The 20,011-nt window shown below is 38.8% G+C and overlaps 1 protein-coding gene and 1 pseudogene across 4 annotated transcripts in view; one reads left to right on the forward strand and one right to left on the reverse strand.

The window, feature by feature from the left end:
- Positions 1 to 20,011, forward strand: part of RNF180 (ring finger protein 180) — a 278,435-nt gene that overhangs the window by 165,030 nt on the left and 93,394 nt on the right. The window lies entirely within an intron of this gene.
- LOC307184793 (zinc finger protein 706-like) lies at positions 1,647 to 2,170 on the reverse strand (annotated as a pseudogene). Its single transcript has one exon. The product of its transcript is annotated as a zinc finger protein 706-like (transcript).

Consider the following 20,011-nt stretch of genomic DNA (forward strand, 5'->3'; position numbering starts at 1 on the left):
ATATAAACATACATATGCTCAAAGCACTTTTAAAAACTTTTAAATTGTAATTTAACCAGAACCTCTGTTAATAACCACTATAAGCAATTAGGCCAACTCTAATGTTCTGGTAACAAACATATTGGGAATTAACAAATAATAAATCTGAAACTGAAGAAATCAAATACATGAAAAAATGACTATTTTAAAGTAAGAGTATAAGAATAGGAGTTACTAAGAAATTATCACCACTGAAGCTTTTCCTTGGAAATATCTTATTTTAAACTTACAGTGAAGACAAACAAGGGGGGCAGAATATGTATAGCTACAAAACAAATGCAGTGATGAGTTACAGCAGAAAGAGGAAATGCATTTTGTAATCCACAGGATCAGATTTGCAGCTCTAAGCAATTACCAGTAAATATTTGAGTGTTCTTCCTATTCTATCAACTTTAAATTTAAACTGAGTTACAGCAGTTTCACTTGTATTAATAGTTGGCAAAAGCAAATTAGAAGAAACCTAAATTAGTCTTTTTTAACTGGGCAGGATTTACCTCATTCATTGGAACAAACCCACTTCCCATCCTTAGAGCCTAAAAAATGTGGATATTGGCCTATTTTAATACTTTTCTAGTTCAGACGGAAGTCATGCTGTACACAGCCTTTGATTTTAGGAACCAGCACAAAGTAAAAATCAACTACTCACTGGGATTTAACCCAGTCACAAGCCATTCCAATCCTTCTGTTAATGCAGAATCCGTTCATAAATTGGCCAAATTGTAATTAACTTCTAAAAACTCCTTCGAAAATTATGAGTTTCAATTTTAAATGAAAGAACTTGAACAATTTTCAAAGAATCAAGTATAATTTATAAAAGATAGATCTTTACCAGTTCACGTATGTTCCATCATATTTTGTATTGAACAATAGGCTGATTACTTCATTGTGGCATATACTTCAGAACCTAATTTTTCACACGGGCTCACTGACAATCCAACCACTTTAAGGAATTTATCAGTTAGTCTACAGGCCATACATGGCTGGCAGGTATAGCCAGGTCACACAGCAAGTTTAAATATTCCAACCTCAATCACAAGAAACAATCAGAGGGGAAAATGACACATGATTGCAATATACTAAGGCAGCAGATAAGTCATTCTTCACCTAGGTCAGCAGCTTCCAATAAAATCGTGTGCACAGATTTAATGAATGAGTCTGCTCTAGTTTAACTATGAACATGCCCCTGCATTAGAAAGGGAGATAAGAATTGTGCTTGCAATTCTAGCTGATGAATTCATTAGATTTTTATAAGGCAAATAATGTAGAAAGTTAGAATAGAATTTCTAGAACCATTTATCCTGTGATGTTGTAAAATCAAAGTACTACTTTATTAAATGAGTTATTTTATACAATATGAACATCAATATAATTACAATTATAAAAAAAATTTTATAACAAGGATGAATTGATTTTCAGATTTCCAAATCAGAGTCAACGGTACATTTGCACAGAATTGTCTTTGCATGAAGACCAAAAGGGAACAGCATAAAAATGAGTGTTTCTGTAGCCCCTTTATTTTTGCTGATCAACAGTTTGTTAGAAAAGCAGCTGCAGGTTTGTTACCTAAGGTCTGAGACAGGAGAAGAGTCAAAGGTGTCACAACTTCCCCTGTAAACAACTTTATGCCTGAACATCAGCTAATTCTGGAGGAAGTGGAGTCTTAGGATGCTTGCTCTCAAAGTGCTGCTTGAAGGTCTTAGGATCTGGCATTTGTGTCTTACAGACAGTGCAGATATATATTAAGGCAGTTTTGGCAGCAGGCTTTTGGTCATGTCCTTGTTTCTTCTTTTGTCCAGCTTTTTGGCATTTTTCTGCTGAGACTGAATCTTCTGCTGTCCATGAGCCATATCTGGGCCGGAACAGTCTTGCATCAGAGAAACCGCACAGCACAAGAGGGCCAGGGGAGGTGGCAGGAGGGAGAGTTATTTTTAATTTTTTGAGGAACCTCCATACTATTTTCCATAATTACTGCACCAATTTATATTCCCACCAACAGTGCACAGGGTTCCCTTTAATCCACATCCTCACTAACACTTGTTATTTGTTGTCTTTTGGATAATAGCCATTCTGACAGGTATGAGGTGATATCTCATTGTGGTTTTGATTTGCATTTCCCTGATGATTAATGACGTTGAGCATCTTTTCATGTACCTGTTGTCCATCTGCATGTCTTCTTTGGAAAAATATCTATTCAGATCCTCTGTCTATTTCTTAATTGGATTGTTTGGGGTTTTTTGCTATTGGGTTTTGTGAATTCTTTATATATTTTGGATATAATCCCCTTATCAGATGTATGATTTGCAAATATTATCTACCATTCAGTGGGTTGCCTTTTCATTTTGTTGATGATTTTCCTTGCAGTGCAGAAGATTTTTAGTTTGATGTATTAATTTTGTTTTTTATTTTTAAATTTAAAGGAGTGCTAATACATAGGAAAAAACACTAGGAAGAGAAACATATATAATCTTAGTGATTTTTTTTTTTTTTTTTTGCGGTACGCGGGCCTCTCACTGTTGTGGCCTCTCCAGTTGTGGAGCACAGGCTCTGGACGCGCAGGCTCAGCGGCCATGGCTCACGGGCCCAGCCGCTCCGCGGCATGTGGGATCCTCCCAGACTGTGCCACCAGGGAAGCCCCTTAGTGATTATTTTTGAGAAACAAATTTGACCATCAATTTAATCAATGAAGACTTTGTGGAGAGGTGGGAAGATTTTCAAATGAAAGACATATATCTGATTTGAAATTAGATACCAATTTTAGAAATGTTAAAATGTTAAGAAAAACCAAATCACAATCAAAGACATATGTAGTCAGACTTTTGCTTTGCACTCCTACTTGATGTAAACATAGGTAATATAGATCATTGCTTGTCCCAGCTTTGCCCAGCTCAGCCTCACACTGCATCTGAACCAATCCTTCCTAAGCTTGTTACCTTATGAGGTACCAGAGGATGGGTCAAAACCTGTCTTGCTACCAAGTATAGCCTGTGCCTTCTGTTGAGCTGGCCACCTTTAGACTTCCTGATTTCCACTACTGTTTCAGCTTGGACTGGAGCTCTAATTTACATAATTCATGCCTTAATAACTTTATAGCCATCTTTTGTCTCTTTACTCTGGGTGTCAGACCCTTTCACCTTTCCCCTACCATGTCTAGAGGCTTACATCAAACACAGAATTCCAGGGCTTCCCTGGTGGCGCAGTGGTTAAGAATCTGCCTGCCAATGCAGGGGACATGGGTTCAAGCCCTGGTCTGGGAAGATCTCACATGCTGTGGAGCAACTAAGCCTGTATGCCACAACTACTGAGCCTGTGCTCTAGAGCCCACGAGCCACAACTACTGAGCCCTCGTGCCACAACTACTGAAGCCCATGCGTGTAGAGCCTGCACTCCACAACAAGAGAAGCCACTGCAATGAGAAGCCCATGCACTGCAACGAAAAGTAGCCCTGGCTCGCCGCAACTACAGAAAGCCCGCGCGCAGCAATGAAGACCCAATGCAGCCAAAGATAAATAAATAAAATTAAAAAAAAACAAAAAGCACAGAATTCCTGAAATGTCATAACTTTCATTACTGCCATGGAAGCTTTGCTACCCTGTTTTTCATGCCTTGCCCTTTGAATATTGATACCAGCCCAGATTAAAGGCATTATTACCCTGGGTGCTGTGATTTGGATCACTAGCCACCCTCCTTTGGGGATGTTCAACAATTGAAATCCTGTCCCACTTGCATCTCCAGCTGAGTAAAGGATTATACGCCACCTCACAGCCAGCCCCCAGGAAACCAAATAAAATTTAAGCATTGTTTTTATGAATAATATCCACGATATTTGTTTCAAACATTTAAAATGGTACAGAGGCTCTGGTTTCGGAGGTCAGATCCCAGGGAGAGGACTGAGGTTGGCTATGTGAACACATCTTGAAAGGGGCTAGTGCACCACAGCTAGCCGGGAGGGAGTCTGGGAAAAAGTCGACCTGCCTAAGAGGCAAGAGACCATTGTTGCAGGGTGCGTGAGGAGAGGGGATTCAGAGCACCACCTAAACGAGTTCCAAAGACAGACGCGAGCTGCGGCTATTAGCGTGGACACCAGAGACAGGCATGAAACGCTAAGTCTACTGCTGCTGCAGCCACCAAGAAGCCTGTGTGCAAGTACAGGTCACTATCCATACCCCCACTCCTGGGAGCCTGTGCAGCCCACCACTCCCAGGGTCCCGTGATCCAGGGACAACTTCCCGGGAAGAACACACGGTGCACCTAAGGCTGTTGGAATGACACACCTGCCTCTGCCACTGCAGGCTCTCCCCGCATTCCGTACCCCTCCATCCCCCCAGCCTCACTGAGCCAGAGCCCCCAAATCAGCTGCTCCTTTAACCCCATACCTCTGGTAACCTACACACAGAGGTGGGGCCAAATCCAGAGCAGAACCAACCCCAGGAGCTGTGTGAACAAAGAAGAGAAAAGGAAATCTCTCCCAGCAGCCTCAGGAGCAGCGGGTTTAATCTCCATAATCAACTTGATGTACACTGCATCTGTGGAATACCTGAATAGACAATGAATCATCCGAAAATAAGGGTAGTGGACCTTGGGAGCAATGATATATATGTTGTTTTCCTTTTTCTCTTTTTCTGAGTGTGTATGTGTATGAGTCTTTGTATGATTTTGTCTGTATAACTTTGCTTTTAGCATTTGTCCTAGGGTTCTGTCTGTCCGATTTTTTGTTGTTTATTTTTCTTTTCAGTATAGTTTTTAGTGCTTATTATCATTGCTGGATTTGTTTTTTGGTTTGGTTGCTACTTTTTTTTATTTACTTTTTTAGGTTTTTTATTTTTAATAATTTTTTATTTTAATAAATTTTATTTTATTCCTGTCTTTCTTTCTTTTTTTCTCCCTTTTCTTCTGATCCCTGTGGCTGGCAGGGTCTTGGTGATCTGCCCGGGTGTCAGGCCTGTGCCTCTGAGGTGGGAGAGCCGAGTTCAGGACACTGGCCCACCAGAGACTTGCCAGCTCCATGTAATAGCAAACAGCAAAAGCTCTCCCAGAGATCTCCATCTCAATGCTTAAACCAAGCTCCACTCAACAACCAGCAAGCTACAGTGCTGGACACTCTATTCCAAACAACTAGCAAGACAGGAACACAACCCCACCCATTAGCAGAGAGGCTGCCTAAAATCATAATAAGGTCACAGACACCCCAAAACGCACCACTGGATGCAGTCCTACCCAACAGAAAGACAAGCTCCCGCCTCATCCACGAGAACACAGGCACTAGTCCTCTCCACCAGGAAGCCTACACAACCCACTGAATGAACCTTAGCCACTGGGGGCAGACACCAAAAACAACGGGAAATACGAACCTGCAGCCTGTGAAAAGGAGACTCCAAACACAGTAAGTTAAGCAAAATAAGAAGACAGAGAAACACAGCAGATGAAGGAGCAAGGTAGAAACCCACCAGACCAAACAAATGAAGAGGAAATAGGCAGTCTACCTGAAAAAGAATTCAGAATAATGATAGTAAAGACGGTCCAAAATCTTGGAAATAGAACGGAGAAAACACAAGAAACGTTTAACAAGGACATAGAAGAACTAAAGTGCAAACAAACAATAATGAGCAACACATTAAATGAAATAGAAAACTCTGTAGAAGGAATCAACAGCAGAATAACTGAGGCAGAAGAATGGATAAGTGACCTGGAAGATAAAATAGTGGAAATAACTACTACAGAGCAGAATAAAGAAAAAAGAATGAAAAGAATTAAGGTCAGGGGCTTCCCTGGTGGCACAGTAGTTGAGAGTCTGCCTGCCGATGCAGAGGACACGGGTTCATGCCCCAGTCCAGGAGGATCCCACATGCCACAGAGTGGCTGGGCCCGTGAGCCATGGCTGCTGAGCCTGCACGTCCAGAGCCTGTGCTCTGCAACGGGAGAGGCCACAACAGTGAGAGGCCCGCGTACCGCAAAAAAAAAAAAAAAGAATTAAGGACGGTCTCAGAGACCTCTGGGACAACATTGAGCGCACCAACATTCGAATTACAGGGGTCCCAGAAGAAGAAGAGAAAAAGAAAGGGACTGAGAAAATATTTGAAGATATTAAAGTTGAAAACTTCCCTAATATGGGAAAGGAAATAGTTAATCAAGTCCAGAAAACGCAGAGAGTCCCATGCAGGATAAATCCAAGGAAAAACATGCCTAGACACATATTAATCAAACTATCAAAAATTAAATACAAAGAAAAAATATTAAAAACACCAAGGGAAAAACAACAAATCACATACAAGGGAATCCCCATAAGGTTAACAGCTGATCTTTCAGAAGAAACTGCAAGCCAGAAGGGAGTAGCAGGACATATTGAAAGTGATGAAAGTGAAAACCCTACACCAAGATTACTGTACCCAGCAAGGATCTCATTCAGATTCGATGGAGGAATTAAAACCTTTACAGAGAAGCAAAAGATAAGACAGTTCAGCACTACCAAATGAGCTTTACAGCAAATGCTAAAGGAAATTCTCTAGGCAGGAAACACAAGAGAAGGAAAAGATTTACAATAAGAAACCCAAAACAAGTAACAAAATGGTAATAGGAACATACATATCGATAATTACCTTAAATGTAAATGGAATAAATGCTCCAACCAAAAGACATAGACTGGCTGAATGGATACAAAAACAAGACCCATATATATGCTGTCTACAATAGACCCACTTCAGACCTAGGGACAAATACAGACTGAAAGTGAGGGGATGGAAAAAGATATTCCATGCAAAAGGAAATCAAAAGAAAGCTGGACTGGCAATTCTCATATCAGAAAAACTAGACTTTAACACAAAGACTGTTACAAGAAACAAAGAAGGACACTACCTAATGATCAAGGGATCAATCCAAGAAGAAGATATAACAATTGTCAATATTTATGCACCCAACATAGGAGCACCTCAATACATAAGGCAAATGCTGACATCCATAAAAGGGGAAATGGATACTAACACAATCATAGTAGGGGATTTAAACACCCCACTTTCACCAATAGACACATCATCCAAAATGAAAATAAATAAACACAAGCTTTAAATGATACATTAAACAAGATGGACTTAATTGATATTTATATGACATTCCATCCAAAAACAACAGAATACACTTTCTTCTTAAGTGCTCATGGAACATTCTCCAGTATAGATCATATCCTGGGTCACCAATCAAGCCTTGATAAATTTAGGAAAATTGAAATGGTATCAAGTATCTTTTTGGAATACAACACTATGAGACTAGGTATCAATTATAGGTAAAAAATCTGTAAAACATACAAACACATGGAGACTAAACAGTACACTACTTAATAACCAAGAGATCGCTGAAGAAATCAAAGAGGAAATTGAAAACTACCTAGAAACAAAGGACAGTGAAAACACGACAACCCAAAACCTATGTGATGGAGCAAAAACAGTACTAAGAGGGAAATTTATAGCAATACAATCCTACCTCAAGAAACAAGTAACATCTCAAATAAAAAACCTAACATTACACCTAAAGCAGTTAGAGAAATAAGAAGAGAAAAACCCGAAAGTGAGCAGGAGGAAATAAATCATAAAGATCAGATCAGAAATAAATGAAAAAGAAATGAAGGAAACAATAGCAAACATCAATAAAACTAAAAGCTGTTTCTTTGGGAAGATAAACAAAATTGAAAAACCATTTAGCAACAGCAATCAGAGAAGAAAAAGAAATAAAAGGAATCCAAATTGGAAAAGAAGAAGTAAAGCTGTCACTCTTTGCAGATCACATGATACTATACATAGAGAATCCTAAAGATGCTACCAGAAAACTACTAGAGCTAATCAATGAATTTGGTAAAGTAGCAGGATACAAAATTAATGCACAGAAATCTCTTGCATTCCTATATACTAATCATAAAAAATCTGAAAGTGAAATTAAGAAAACACTCCCATTTACCATTGCAACAAAAAGAATAAAATATATAGGAATAAACCTACTACCTAAGAAGACAAAAAAACTGTATGCAGAAAGTTATAAAACACTGATGAAAGAAATTAAAGATGATACAAATAGATGGAGAGGTATACAATGTTCTTGGATTGGAAGAATCCACATTGTGAAAATGACTCTACTACCCAAAGGAATCTACAGATTCAATGCAATCCCTATCAAACTACCACTGGCATTTTTCACAGAACTAGAACAAAAAATTTCAGAATTTGTATGGAAACACAAAAGACCCCGAATAGCCAAAGCAATCTTGAGAAAGAAAAACGGAGCTGGAGGATTCAGGCTCCCTGACCTCAGACTATACTACAAAGCTACAGTAATCAAGATAGTATGGTACCTGCACAAAAACAGAAATATAGACCAACGGAACAGGATAGAAAGCCCAGAGATAAACCCACGCACACATGGTCACCTTATCTTTGATAAAGGAGGCAAGAATATACAGTGGAGAAAAGACAGCCTCTTCAGTAAGTGGTGCTGGGAAAACTGGACAGGTACATGTAAAAGTATGAAATTAGAACACTCCCTAACACCATACACAAAAATAAACTCAAAATGGATTAATGACCTAAATGTAAGGCCAGACACTATCAAACTCTTAGAGGAAAACATAGGCAGAACACGCTATGACATAAATCACAGCAAGATCCTTTTTGACCCATCTCCTAGAGAAATAGAAATAAAAACAAAAATAAACAAATGGGACCTAATGAAACTTAAAACCTTTTGCACAGCAAAGGAAACCATAAACAAGACCAAAAGACAACCCTCAGAATGGGAGAAAATATTTGCCAATGAAGCAACTGACAAGGGAATAATCTCCAAAATTTAAAAGCAGCTTATGCAGCTCAGTATCCAAAAAAAAACAAACAGCCTTACCCAAAAATGGGCAGAAGACCTAAATAGACATTTCTCCAAAGAAGATATACAGATTGCCAACAAACACATGAAAGAATGCTCAACATCATTAATAATTAGAGAAATGCAAATCAAAACTACAATGAGATATCCTCTCACACCAGTCAGAATGGCCATCATCAAAAAATCTAAAAACAATAAATGCTGGAGCGGGTGTGGAGAAAAGGGAACCCTCTTGCACTGTTGGTGGGAATGTAAATTGATACAGCCACTATGGAGAACAGTATGGAGGTTCCTTAAAAAACTAGAAACAGAACTACCATATGACCCAGCAATCCCACTACTGGGCGTATACCCTGAGAAAACCATAATTCAAAAAGAGTCATGTACCAAAATGTTCATTGCAGCTCTGTTTACAATAGCCAGGACATGGAAGCAACCCAAATGTCCATCAGCAGATGAATGGATAAGGAAGATGTGGCACATATATACAATGGAATATTACTCAGCCATAAAAAGAAATGAAATTGAGTTATTTGTAGTGAGGTGGATGGACCTGGAGTCTGTCATACAGACTGAAGTAACTCAGAAAGAGAAGAACAAATACCCTATGCTAACACATATATATGGAACCTAAGGATAAAAAAAAAAGGTCATGAAGAACCTACGGGCAAGACAGGAATAAAGACACAGACCTACTACAGAATGGACTTGAGGATATGGGGAGGCGGAAGGGTAAGCTGTGACAAAGTGAGAGAGTGGCATGGACATATATATACCACCAAACGTAAAATAGATAGTAGGAAGCAGCCGCATAGCACAGGGAGATCAGCTTGGTGCTTTGTGACCACCTAGCGGGGTGGGATAGGGAGGGTGGGAGGGAGGGAGACGCAAGAGGGAAGAGATATGGGAACATATGTATATGTATAACTGATTCACTTTGTTATAAAGCAGAAACCATTCTAAAGCAATTATACTGCAATAAAGTTGTTAAAAAAAAAAAAAAACTCTCCAGAAAGTGGGCATAGATGGAACATACCTCAATATAATAAAAACTGTATATGATCAAGTTATATTTTTATTGCTGAGTAGTATTCCATTATATGAATGTACTAAAGTATGTTTATTTGTGCCTCCAGAAATCCTCTTAGCCTCACTTGTCTGGGCCTTTGGTCCCTTGTTCTGGCCTAGCTACCACCTCAGAGAACAATTCAGCTGGGCTCTGCCCAGCAACTGCTCTAGCAGGCAGATTAATAGTAATTGCTTCTTAGGCCTTGTTTATTACCACTGAAGCATGAGATGCAGTGAGATCCATCTGGTTCTAGTGTGTGTGTAACCTGGATGTGAGGAGGTGTTAATGCTCCCTAGGGCAAATGTTGAACCAATAGGTGGTGGACACCAGCAGATAAATTCTTCTCTCTTTTTCCCCCAACAGGCTATAACTCATACTACATGCATGTGGGCTGTAATAGTTCATAGACCCTTTCTGAAGACTGTACTTGATACCAATTAAATTTCTACTCATAAATTCATCTCCTTATGTTTGCTCTCCGTTTTTCCCTCTCTCTCTTTTTTTTTTTTTTTTCCACACCTCTGCACTCCCTAATAAAATAGTGTCATATAAACTTTTGCCTCAGGATCTGCATCCTGGAGAACTCCAGCTAATGCATCCAAATGTAGACATTTAGGTTATTTTTAGTCATCTTTCTTGTGTTCACTTTTAGTGTTTCTCTAGGGTCCTACCAGTATGACAAGTATGTTTTTCTCCTTTACCAGTCTTAACATTCTCCAAGTTTACTCATATTTACTGAGCATCTTCTATATGCCAAGCACTCTCCTTAGTAATCAGAATATAATGGTTAAACATAATATTCATGATTCCTACTTGATGGGAAGAAGTTTATATAGAAATGGTATGAGAGCTCTTGATTAGCCATTTCTACTAACTCTATTACCACACTTCCTTTGCTTTATTCTGCCAATAGCAGAAATATGAGTATTTTCAGAAACATGAATATTGGTGTATTTGTAAAATTCTTAGATTCAAAACCCTTTTTTCCTAATGTGGCCACAAGAAATATCAGACTGCAGTGACAGGGACTTGAAAATGGACAGTAAACATCTTATAGGGAAGATCTGGAGAGTACTTAGTTTCACACAAAGTACAGTTTCTCAAGTAGGGCTACTGACATATCAGGATTGGCCTCCTGATACTCATCCCATATCATTTCTCCCACTGTTTTGTTCCTTAATTTAAAAAATAGACAATGGGTAGTGGAAAAAGGGTTTATAGTTCAAAATATGGTATCATTGAGTATGGCTGTCATGGATATATTCTTAAAGATGTTTAATGTTAGTAGCTTTAGGTAGTTGAATGTTACAAATTTTGTTGACTTAAGGCTAAAATTCTATCCAGGTGGTAAAAGAGAAGTTTTCAATCCAGGCAGTGGTCACGTTTTTTAAGGTGTCTGTGAATCCCCTGATACTTATGTGAAATAACATATATAGAAAGTACGTCAGTTTTCCGGGGGGGGAGAGCCATAGCTTTCATAAGAATCTCAGAAGGACCCGGGGGGGTGAAAAAAACAAGGGAGAACATTAAAAATCAATGAGTTAAACATGCTACTGCATGTGTAATATCAATGTTGCAATGTTTTTGCAATCAGTGCTCTCCTGTCCCAGGCTTGTGGAGAAATATATAATTAGAGATGCTGCCACCCTCCTCCCAGGATCTATACTATCTGCTTGCCCACAGGAGGTAGCATCTTCTGTACTTCTCTTGAAATGGAGGTTTGACTACGTATGGGAAAGCTCTTTCTACAATTTGTGGAATTCTCACATACCACCTATTTGGTTTTTCAGTAGGAAAAGGGTGACTTTTCTAACTATATCTTTTAAACTTATACAAAGATAACCTATCTTTATACATGACGGCAAAATGTAGCCATATGTTATGAAGATAATAATACGTATATAAAAGATATACATTAGAAGTACATTTCAGTCAATAACAACTTTGTTGAAGTAATAGTTCAAGAAATAACTAGAGATAATAGTTTGAAACAATTAAAAATAAAATGATAAATTTAAATAATTGTATTTATTACTCTCATCAGATGGTTCAGGAACATATATGTTATTCTTTTAATATTTTCTACACTGGTTGAGATGACTTAGGTTCTTTTTTTAATTTGAACTTTATTTTATTTTTTATACAGCAGGTTCTTATTAGTTATCTATTTTATACATATTAGTGTATACTTGTCAATTCCAATCTCCCAATTCATCACACCACCACCCCCAGTCCCCGAACGTTCCCCCCTTGGTGTCCATACGTTTGTTCTTTACGTCTGTGTCTCTCTTTCTGCCTTGCAAACCAGTTCATCTTTACCATTTATCTAGATTCCACATATATACGTTAATATAAAATATTCGTTTTTCTCTTTCTGACTTACTTCACTCTGTATAACAGTCTCTAGATGCATCCATGTCTCTACAAATGACCCAATTTCGTTCCTTTTTATCGCTGAGTAATATTCCATTGTATGTATGTATGACATCTTCTTTATCCATTCATCTGTCAATGGGCATTTAGGTTGCTTCCATGACCTGGCTATTGTACATAGTGCTGCAATGAACATTGGGGTGCATGTGTCTTTTTGAATTATGGTTTTCTCTGGGTATATGCCCAGTAGTGGGATTGCTGGGTCAAATGGTAATTCTATTTTTAGTTTTTTAAGAAACCTCCATACTGTTCTCCACAGTGGCTGGATCAATTTACATTCCTACCAACAGTGCAAGAGGATACCCTTTTCTCTCCACCCTCTCCAACATCCGTTGTTTGTAAATTTTCTGATGATGCCTATTCTAACCAGTGTGAGGTGATACCTCATTGTAGTTTTGATTTACATTTCTCTAATAATTAGTGATGTTGAACAGCTTTTAATGTGCCTCTTGGCCATGTATGTCTTCTTGAAGAAATGTCTAATTAGGTCTTCTCCCCACTTTTGTATTGGGGTCTTTGTTTTTTAAATATTGAGTTGCATGAGCTGTTTATATATTTTGAAGATTAATCCTTTGTCCGTTGGTTCGTTTGCACAATATTTTCTCCCATTCTGAGGGTAGTCTTTTCGTCTTGTTTAAAGTTTCCTTTGCTGTCCAAAAGCTTTTAAGTTTCACTAGGTCCCATCTGTTTATTTTGGGTTTTATTTCCATTACTCTAGGAGATGGGTCAAAAAATATCTTACTGTGATTTATGTCATAGAGTGTTCTGCCTGTGTTTTCCTCTAAGAGTTTTAGAGTGCCTGGCCTTACATTTAGTTATTTAATCCATTTTGAGTTTATTTTTGTGTATGGTGTTAGGGAGTGTTCTAATTTCATACTTTCACATGCAGCTGCCCAGTTTTCCCAGCACCACTTATTGAAGAGGCTGTCTTTTCTCCACTGTATATTCTTGCCTCTTTTATCAAGGATAAGGTGACCATGTGTGCGTGGGTTTATCTCTGGACTTTCTATCCTGTTCCATTGATCTATTTCTGTTTATGTGCCAGTACCATACTGTCTTGATTACTGTAGCTTTGTAGTATAGTCTGAAGTCAGAGAGTTAGATTCCTCCAGCTCCGTTTTTCTTTCTCAAGATTGCTTTGGCTATTCGGGGTCTTTTGTGTTTCCATACAAATTCTGAAATTTTTTGTTCTAGTTCTGTGAAAAATGCCAGTGATAGTTTGATAGGGATTGCATTGAATCCGTAGATTGCTTTGGGTAGTATAATCATTTTCACAATATTGATTCTTCCAATCCAAGAACATGGTATATCTCTCCATCTATTTGTATCATCTTTAATTTCTTTCATCAGTGTTTTATAACTTTCTGCATACAGGTTTTTTGTCTCCCTAGGTAGGTTTATTCCTAGATATTTTATTCTTTTTGTTGCAGTGGTAAATGGGAGTGATTTCTTAATTTCACTTTCAGATTTTTCATCATTAGCGTATAGGAATGCAAGAGATTTCTGTGCATTAATTTTGTATCCTGCTACTTCACCAAATTCATTGATTAGCTCTGGTGGTTTTCTGGTAGCATCTTTAGGATTCTCTATATATAGTATCATGTCATCTGCAAAGGGTAACATCTTTCCTTCTTCTTTTCCATTTGGATTCCTTTTATTTCTTTTTCTTCTCTGACGGCTGTGGCTAAAACTTCCAAAACTATGTTCACTAATAGTGGTGAGAGTGGACAACCTTGTCTTGTTCCTGATCTTAGTGGAAATGGTTTCAGTTTTTCACCATTTAGGACCATGTTGGCTGTGGGTTTGTCATATATGGCCTTTATTATGTTGAGGAAAGTTCTGTCTATGCCCTACTTTCTGGAGGGTTTATTTCATAAATGGGTGTTGAATTCTGTCAAAAGCTTTCTCTGCATCGATTGAGATGATCATACGTTTTTGTTTCCTTCAATTTGTTAATATGGTGTATCACATTGATTGATTTGCGTATATTGAAGAATCCTTGCATTCCTTGGATAAACGCCACTTGATCATGGTTTATGATCCTTTTAATGTGCTGTTGGATTCTGTTTTCTAGTATTTTTTTGAGGATTTCTGCATCTATCTTCATCAGGGTTCTTGGACTGTAGTTTTCTTTCTTTGTGATATCTTTGTGTGGTTTTGGTATCAGGGTGATGTTTGCCTCGTAGAATGAGTTTGGGAATGATCCTCCCTCTGCTACATTTTGGAAGTTTGAGAGGGATATGTATTAGCTCTTCTCTAAATGTTTGGTGGAATTCGCCCATGAAGCCATCTCGTCCTGGGCTTTCGTTTGTTGGAAGATTTTTAATCACAGTTTCAATTTCAGTGCTTGTGATTGGTCTGTTCATATCTTCTGTTTCTTCCTGGTTCAGTCTCGGAAGATTGTGCTTTTCTAAGAATTTGTCCATTTCTTCCAGGTTGTCCATTTTACTGGCGTAGAGTTGCTTGTAGTAGTAATTTCTCATAATCCTTTGTATTTCTGCAGTGTCAGTTGTTACTTCTCCTTTTTCATTTCTAATTCTATTGATTTGAGTCCTCTCCCTTTTTTTCTTTATGAGTCTGGCTAATGGTTTGTCAATTTTGTTTACCTTCTCAAAGAAACAGCTTTTAGTTTTATTGATCTTTGCTATCATTTCCTTCATTTCTTTTTCATTTATTTCTGATCTGATCTTTATTATTTATTTCCTTCTGCTCACTTTGGGTTTTTTTTTTTTTCTTCTTCTTCCTCTAATTGCTTTAGGTGTAAGGTTAGGTTGTTAATTTGAGATATTTCTTGTTTCCTAAGGTAGGATTGTATTGCTGTAAACTTCCCTCTTAGAACTGCTTTTGCTCCATCCCATAGGTTTTGGGTCATCTTGTTTTCATTGTCATTTGTTTCTAGGTAGTTTTTGATTTCCTCTTTGATTTTTTCAGTAATCTCTTGCTTAGTTAGTAGTGCATTGTTTAGCCTCCATGTGTTTGGATATTTTACAGATTTTTTCCTGTAATTGATATCTAGTCTCATAGCACTGTGGTCAGAAAAGATAACTGATACAATTTCAATTTTCTTCAATTTACCAAGGCTTGATTTGTGACCCAAGATATGATCGATCCTGGAGTATGTTCCATGAGCACTTGAGAAGAAAGTGTATTCTGTTGTTTTTGTATGGAATGTCCTACAAATATCAATTAAGTCCATCTTGTTTAATGTATCATTTAAAGCTTGTGTTTCCTTATTTATTTTCATTTTGGATGATGTGTCTATTGGTGAAAGTGGGGTGTTTAAATCCCCTACTATGATTGTGTTAGTATCGATTTCCCCTTTTATGGCTGTTAGCATTTGCCTTATGTATTGAGGTGCTCCTATGTTGGGTGCATAAATATTGACAATTGTTATATCTTCTTCTTGGATTGATCCCTTGATCATTAGGTAGTGTCCTTCTTTGTTTCTTGTAATAGTCTTTGTGTTAAAGTCTATTTTTTCTGTTATGAGAATTGCCAGTCCAGCTTTCTTTTGATTTCCTTTTGCATGGAATATCTTTTTCCATCCCCTCACTTTCAGTCTGTATGTGTCCATAGGTCTGAAGTGGGTCTCTTGTAGACAGCATATATACGGATCTTGTTTTTGTATCCATTCAGCCAGTCTGTGTCTTTTGGTTGGCTCATTTAATCCATTTACATTTAAGGTAATTATCGATATGTATGTTCCTGTTACCATTTTCTTAATTTTTTGGGTTTGTTTTTGTAGGTCTTTTCCTTCTCTTGTGTTTCCTGCCAAAAGAAGTTCCTTTAGCATTTGTTGTAAAGCTGGTTTGGTGGTGCTGAATTCTCTTAGCTCTTGCTCGTCTGTAAAGGTTTAATTTCTCCATCAAATCTGAATGAGATCCTTCCTGGGCAGAGTAATGTTGGTTGTAGGTTTTTCCCTTTCATCACTTTCAACATGTGCTGTCACTCCCTTCTGGCTTGCAGAGTTTCTGCTGAAAGATTAGCTGTTAACCTTATGGGGATTCCCTTGTATGTTATTTGTTGTTTTTCCCTTGCTGTTTTTAATATTTTTTCTTTGTATTTAATTTTTGATAGTTTGATTAATATGTGTCTTGGTGTGTTTCTCCTTGGATTTATCCTGTATGGGACTCTCTGTGCTTCCTGGACTTGATTACCTATTTCCTTTCCCATATCAGGGAAGTTTTCAACTTTAATATTTTCAAATATTTTCTGAGTCCCTTTCTTTTTCTCTTCTTCTTCTGGGACCCCTATAATTCAAATATTGGTGTGTTTAATGTTGTCCCAGACTGTCCTCAATTCTTTTCATTTTTTTTCCTTTATTCTGCTCTGCAGTAGTTATTTCCACTATTTTATCTTCCAGGTCACTTATCTGTCCCTCTCCCTCAGTTATTCAGCTATTGATCCCTTCTAGAGAATTTTAATTTTCATTTATTGTGTTGTTCTTCATTGTTTGTTTGCTCTTTAGTTCTTCTAGGTCCTTGTTAAATGTTCGTTGTATTTTCTCCATTCTATTTCCAAGATTTTGGATCATCTTTACTATCATTATTCTGAATTGTTTTTCAGGTAGACTACCTATTTCCTCTTCATTTGTTTGGTCTGGTGGGTTTTTACCTTGCTCCTTCATCTGCTGTGTGTTTCTCTGTCTTCTCATTTTGCTTAACTTACTGTGTTTGGGATCTCCTTTTCGCAGGCTGCAGGTTCGTAGTTCCTGTTGTTTTTGGTGTCTGCCCCCAGTGGCTAAGATTGTTTCAGTGGCTTGTGTAGGCTTCCTGGTGGAGGGGACTAGGGCCTGTGATCTGGTGGATGATGCTGGATCTTGTCTTTCTGGTGGGCAGGTCTACTTCTGGTGGTGTGTTTTGTGGTGTCTGTGACATTATTTTAGGCAGCCTCTCTGCTAATGGGTGGGGTTGTGTTCCTGTCTTGCTAATTGTTTGGTATAGTGTGTCCAGCACTGTAGCTTGCTGGTTGTTGAGTGGAGCTGGGTCTTGGCATTGAGACGGAGATCTGTGAGAGAGTTTCACCGTTTGATATTACATGGAGCTGGGTGGTCTCTGGTGGACCTATGTCCTGAACTTGGCTCTCTCATCTCAGAGGCACAGCCCTGATGCCTGGCTGGAGCACCAAGAGCTTGTCCCCACACGACTCAGAATAAAAGGGAGAAAAAGAAGAAAGAAAAGAAAAGGAAAGGAAAGGAAAGGAAGGAAGGAAGGAAGGAAAATGAAAGGAAGGAAGAAAGAAAGAAAGAAAGAAAGAAAGAAAGAAAATAATAAAATAAAATAGTTATTAAAATAATTATTAAAAAAATTTAAAAGTAATAAAAAGAAAGAAAGAAGAGAGCAACCAAACCAAAAAACAAATCCACCAATGATATCAAGCACTAAAAAGTATCCTAAAAAAAAGATGAAAAAAACCCGGACAGACAGAACCCTAGGACAAATGGTCAAAGCAAAGCTATACAGACAAAATCACACACAGAAGCATACAGATACACACTCACAAAAATAGAAATAGGGAAAAATATATATATCATTTCTCCCAAAGTCCACCTCCTCAATTTGGGATGATTCGTTGTCTCTTCAGGTATTCCACAGATGCAGGGTACATGAAGTTGAGTGTGGAGATTTAATCCACTGCTCCTGAGGCTTCTGGGAGAGATTTCCGTTTCTCTTCTTTGTTCGCACAGCTCCCAGGGTTCAGCTTTGGATTTCTCCCGGCCTCTGCGTGTAGGTGTCCTGAGGGCGTCTTTTCTTCACTCAGACAGGACGCAGTTAAAGGAGCAGCTGATTCGGGGGCTCTGGCTCACTCAGGCCAGGGGCAGGGAGGGGTATGGAATGTGGGGCGAGCCTGCAGCGGGAGTGGCCAGCATGATGGTGTACCAGCATGAGGCGCGCTGTGTGTTCTCCCTGGGGAAGTTGTCCCTGGATCACAGGACCCTGGCAGTAGTGGGCTGCACAGGCTCTCTGGAGGGGAGGTGTGGAGAGTGACCTGTGCTCACACACAGGCTTCTTGGTGGCTGCAGCAGCAGCCTTAATGTCTCATGCCCATCTCTGGTATCCGCGCTGATAGCCGCAGCTCGCGCCGGTCTCTGGAGCTACTTTAAGCAGTGCTCTTAATTCCCTCTCATCGCCCGCCAGGAAACAGAGAAGCAAGAAAGAGTCTCTTGTTTCTTCGGCAGTTCCAGACTTTTTACCGGACTCCCTCCCGGCTAGCTATGGCACAGTAGCCCCCTTCAAGCTATGTTCATGTAGCCAACCCCAGTCCTCTCCCTGGGATCCGACCGAAGCCCGAGCCTCAGCTCCCAGACCCCGCCCCACCCCGGCGGGTGAGCAGACAAGCCTTTCGAGCTGGTGAGTGCTGGTCGGCACCGAGCCTCTGCTTGGGAATCTCTCCGCTTTGCCCTCCGCACCCCTGTTGCTGCGCTCTCCTCCGTGGCTCCAAAACTTCCCCCCTCCGCCACCCGCAGTCTCCGCGCATGAAGGGCTTCCTAGTGTGTGGAAACCTTTCCTCCTTCACAGCTCTCTCCCACTGGTGCAGGTCCCATCCCTATTCTTTTGTCTCTGTTTTTTCTTTTGCCCTACCTAGGTACGTGGGGAGTTTCTTGTCTTTTGGGAGGTCTGAGGTCTTCTGCCAGCGTTCAGTTGGTGTTCTGTAGGAGTCGTTCCACACGTAGATGTATTTCTGATGTATGTGTGAGGAGGAAGGTGATCTCCACTGCCTACTCTTCCGCCATCTTGAATCTCCTCCCAAGTTGTGCACTTTAAAATGATGAATTTTAGGGTATGTGAATTATATGTCAAAAAAAGTCAGTAATAGGCAGAGAAGGTACACAGAGACACACTCAGAATAAAATTTAGATAAAGCAGATGAACAGTTATAGCCAAACGAAGAAAGAGAAAGGGAAGGACACATACACGCACATACACAAACACACACGCACACACACAAACACGCACACACACACAGACATCAACATTGAGATTAAGAAAAATGTTTTCAATAGAATAATAATTTCATTTTGTAGTCCTTAAGGACATGGTAACAAGCCTTTTAATGACATGATCACATGTAAGCAACTAAGCATAAATAAAGATATAATGTCTGGATATTTTCCTTTGGGATCTAACCAATAACCTGTAATTTCCATTCTCTTGCCTTAAATAAACATGGCAAAAGACTCTCTAAATGAAGTGAAAACTTCCCAGAGTTACCAATATGTTAGAAATGTTATGCACAATATGACAAAACATTCTTTCTTTAATTTTAGTCAGGATAGTACTTTCTCTAGTGTATGTGATTATTAAGTTTAAATGTTTTGCAAAAATATGCATAGAATATACACTCTATCATTTATCATTTTTAAAGGTCTAATAATATATGCAGTACAAATAGTATTTTTAAAATAACTGCTAGAACATCCTTGGTTTTCAAAGCAAAAAAGAAATTTTCAATTAGTGATAGTCAATAGAAAATATTGCAGACATTTTATTTCAGATGCCAGGAATGGGAGTGATGGGCAATATAATATATATAAAGCAAAAGTGATAAGTTTTTCCATAGAAAGTATTGTATTTTAGAGTCACATATATGCTCTAAAGAGAGCCAAAATAGCAG

The sequence above is a fragment of the Stenella coeruleoalba genome, assembly GCF_951394435.1.
Source record: "Stenella coeruleoalba genome assembly, chromosome: 3".
Lineage (NCBI taxonomy): Eukaryota > Metazoa > Chordata > Mammalia > Artiodactyla > Delphinidae > Stenella > Stenella coeruleoalba.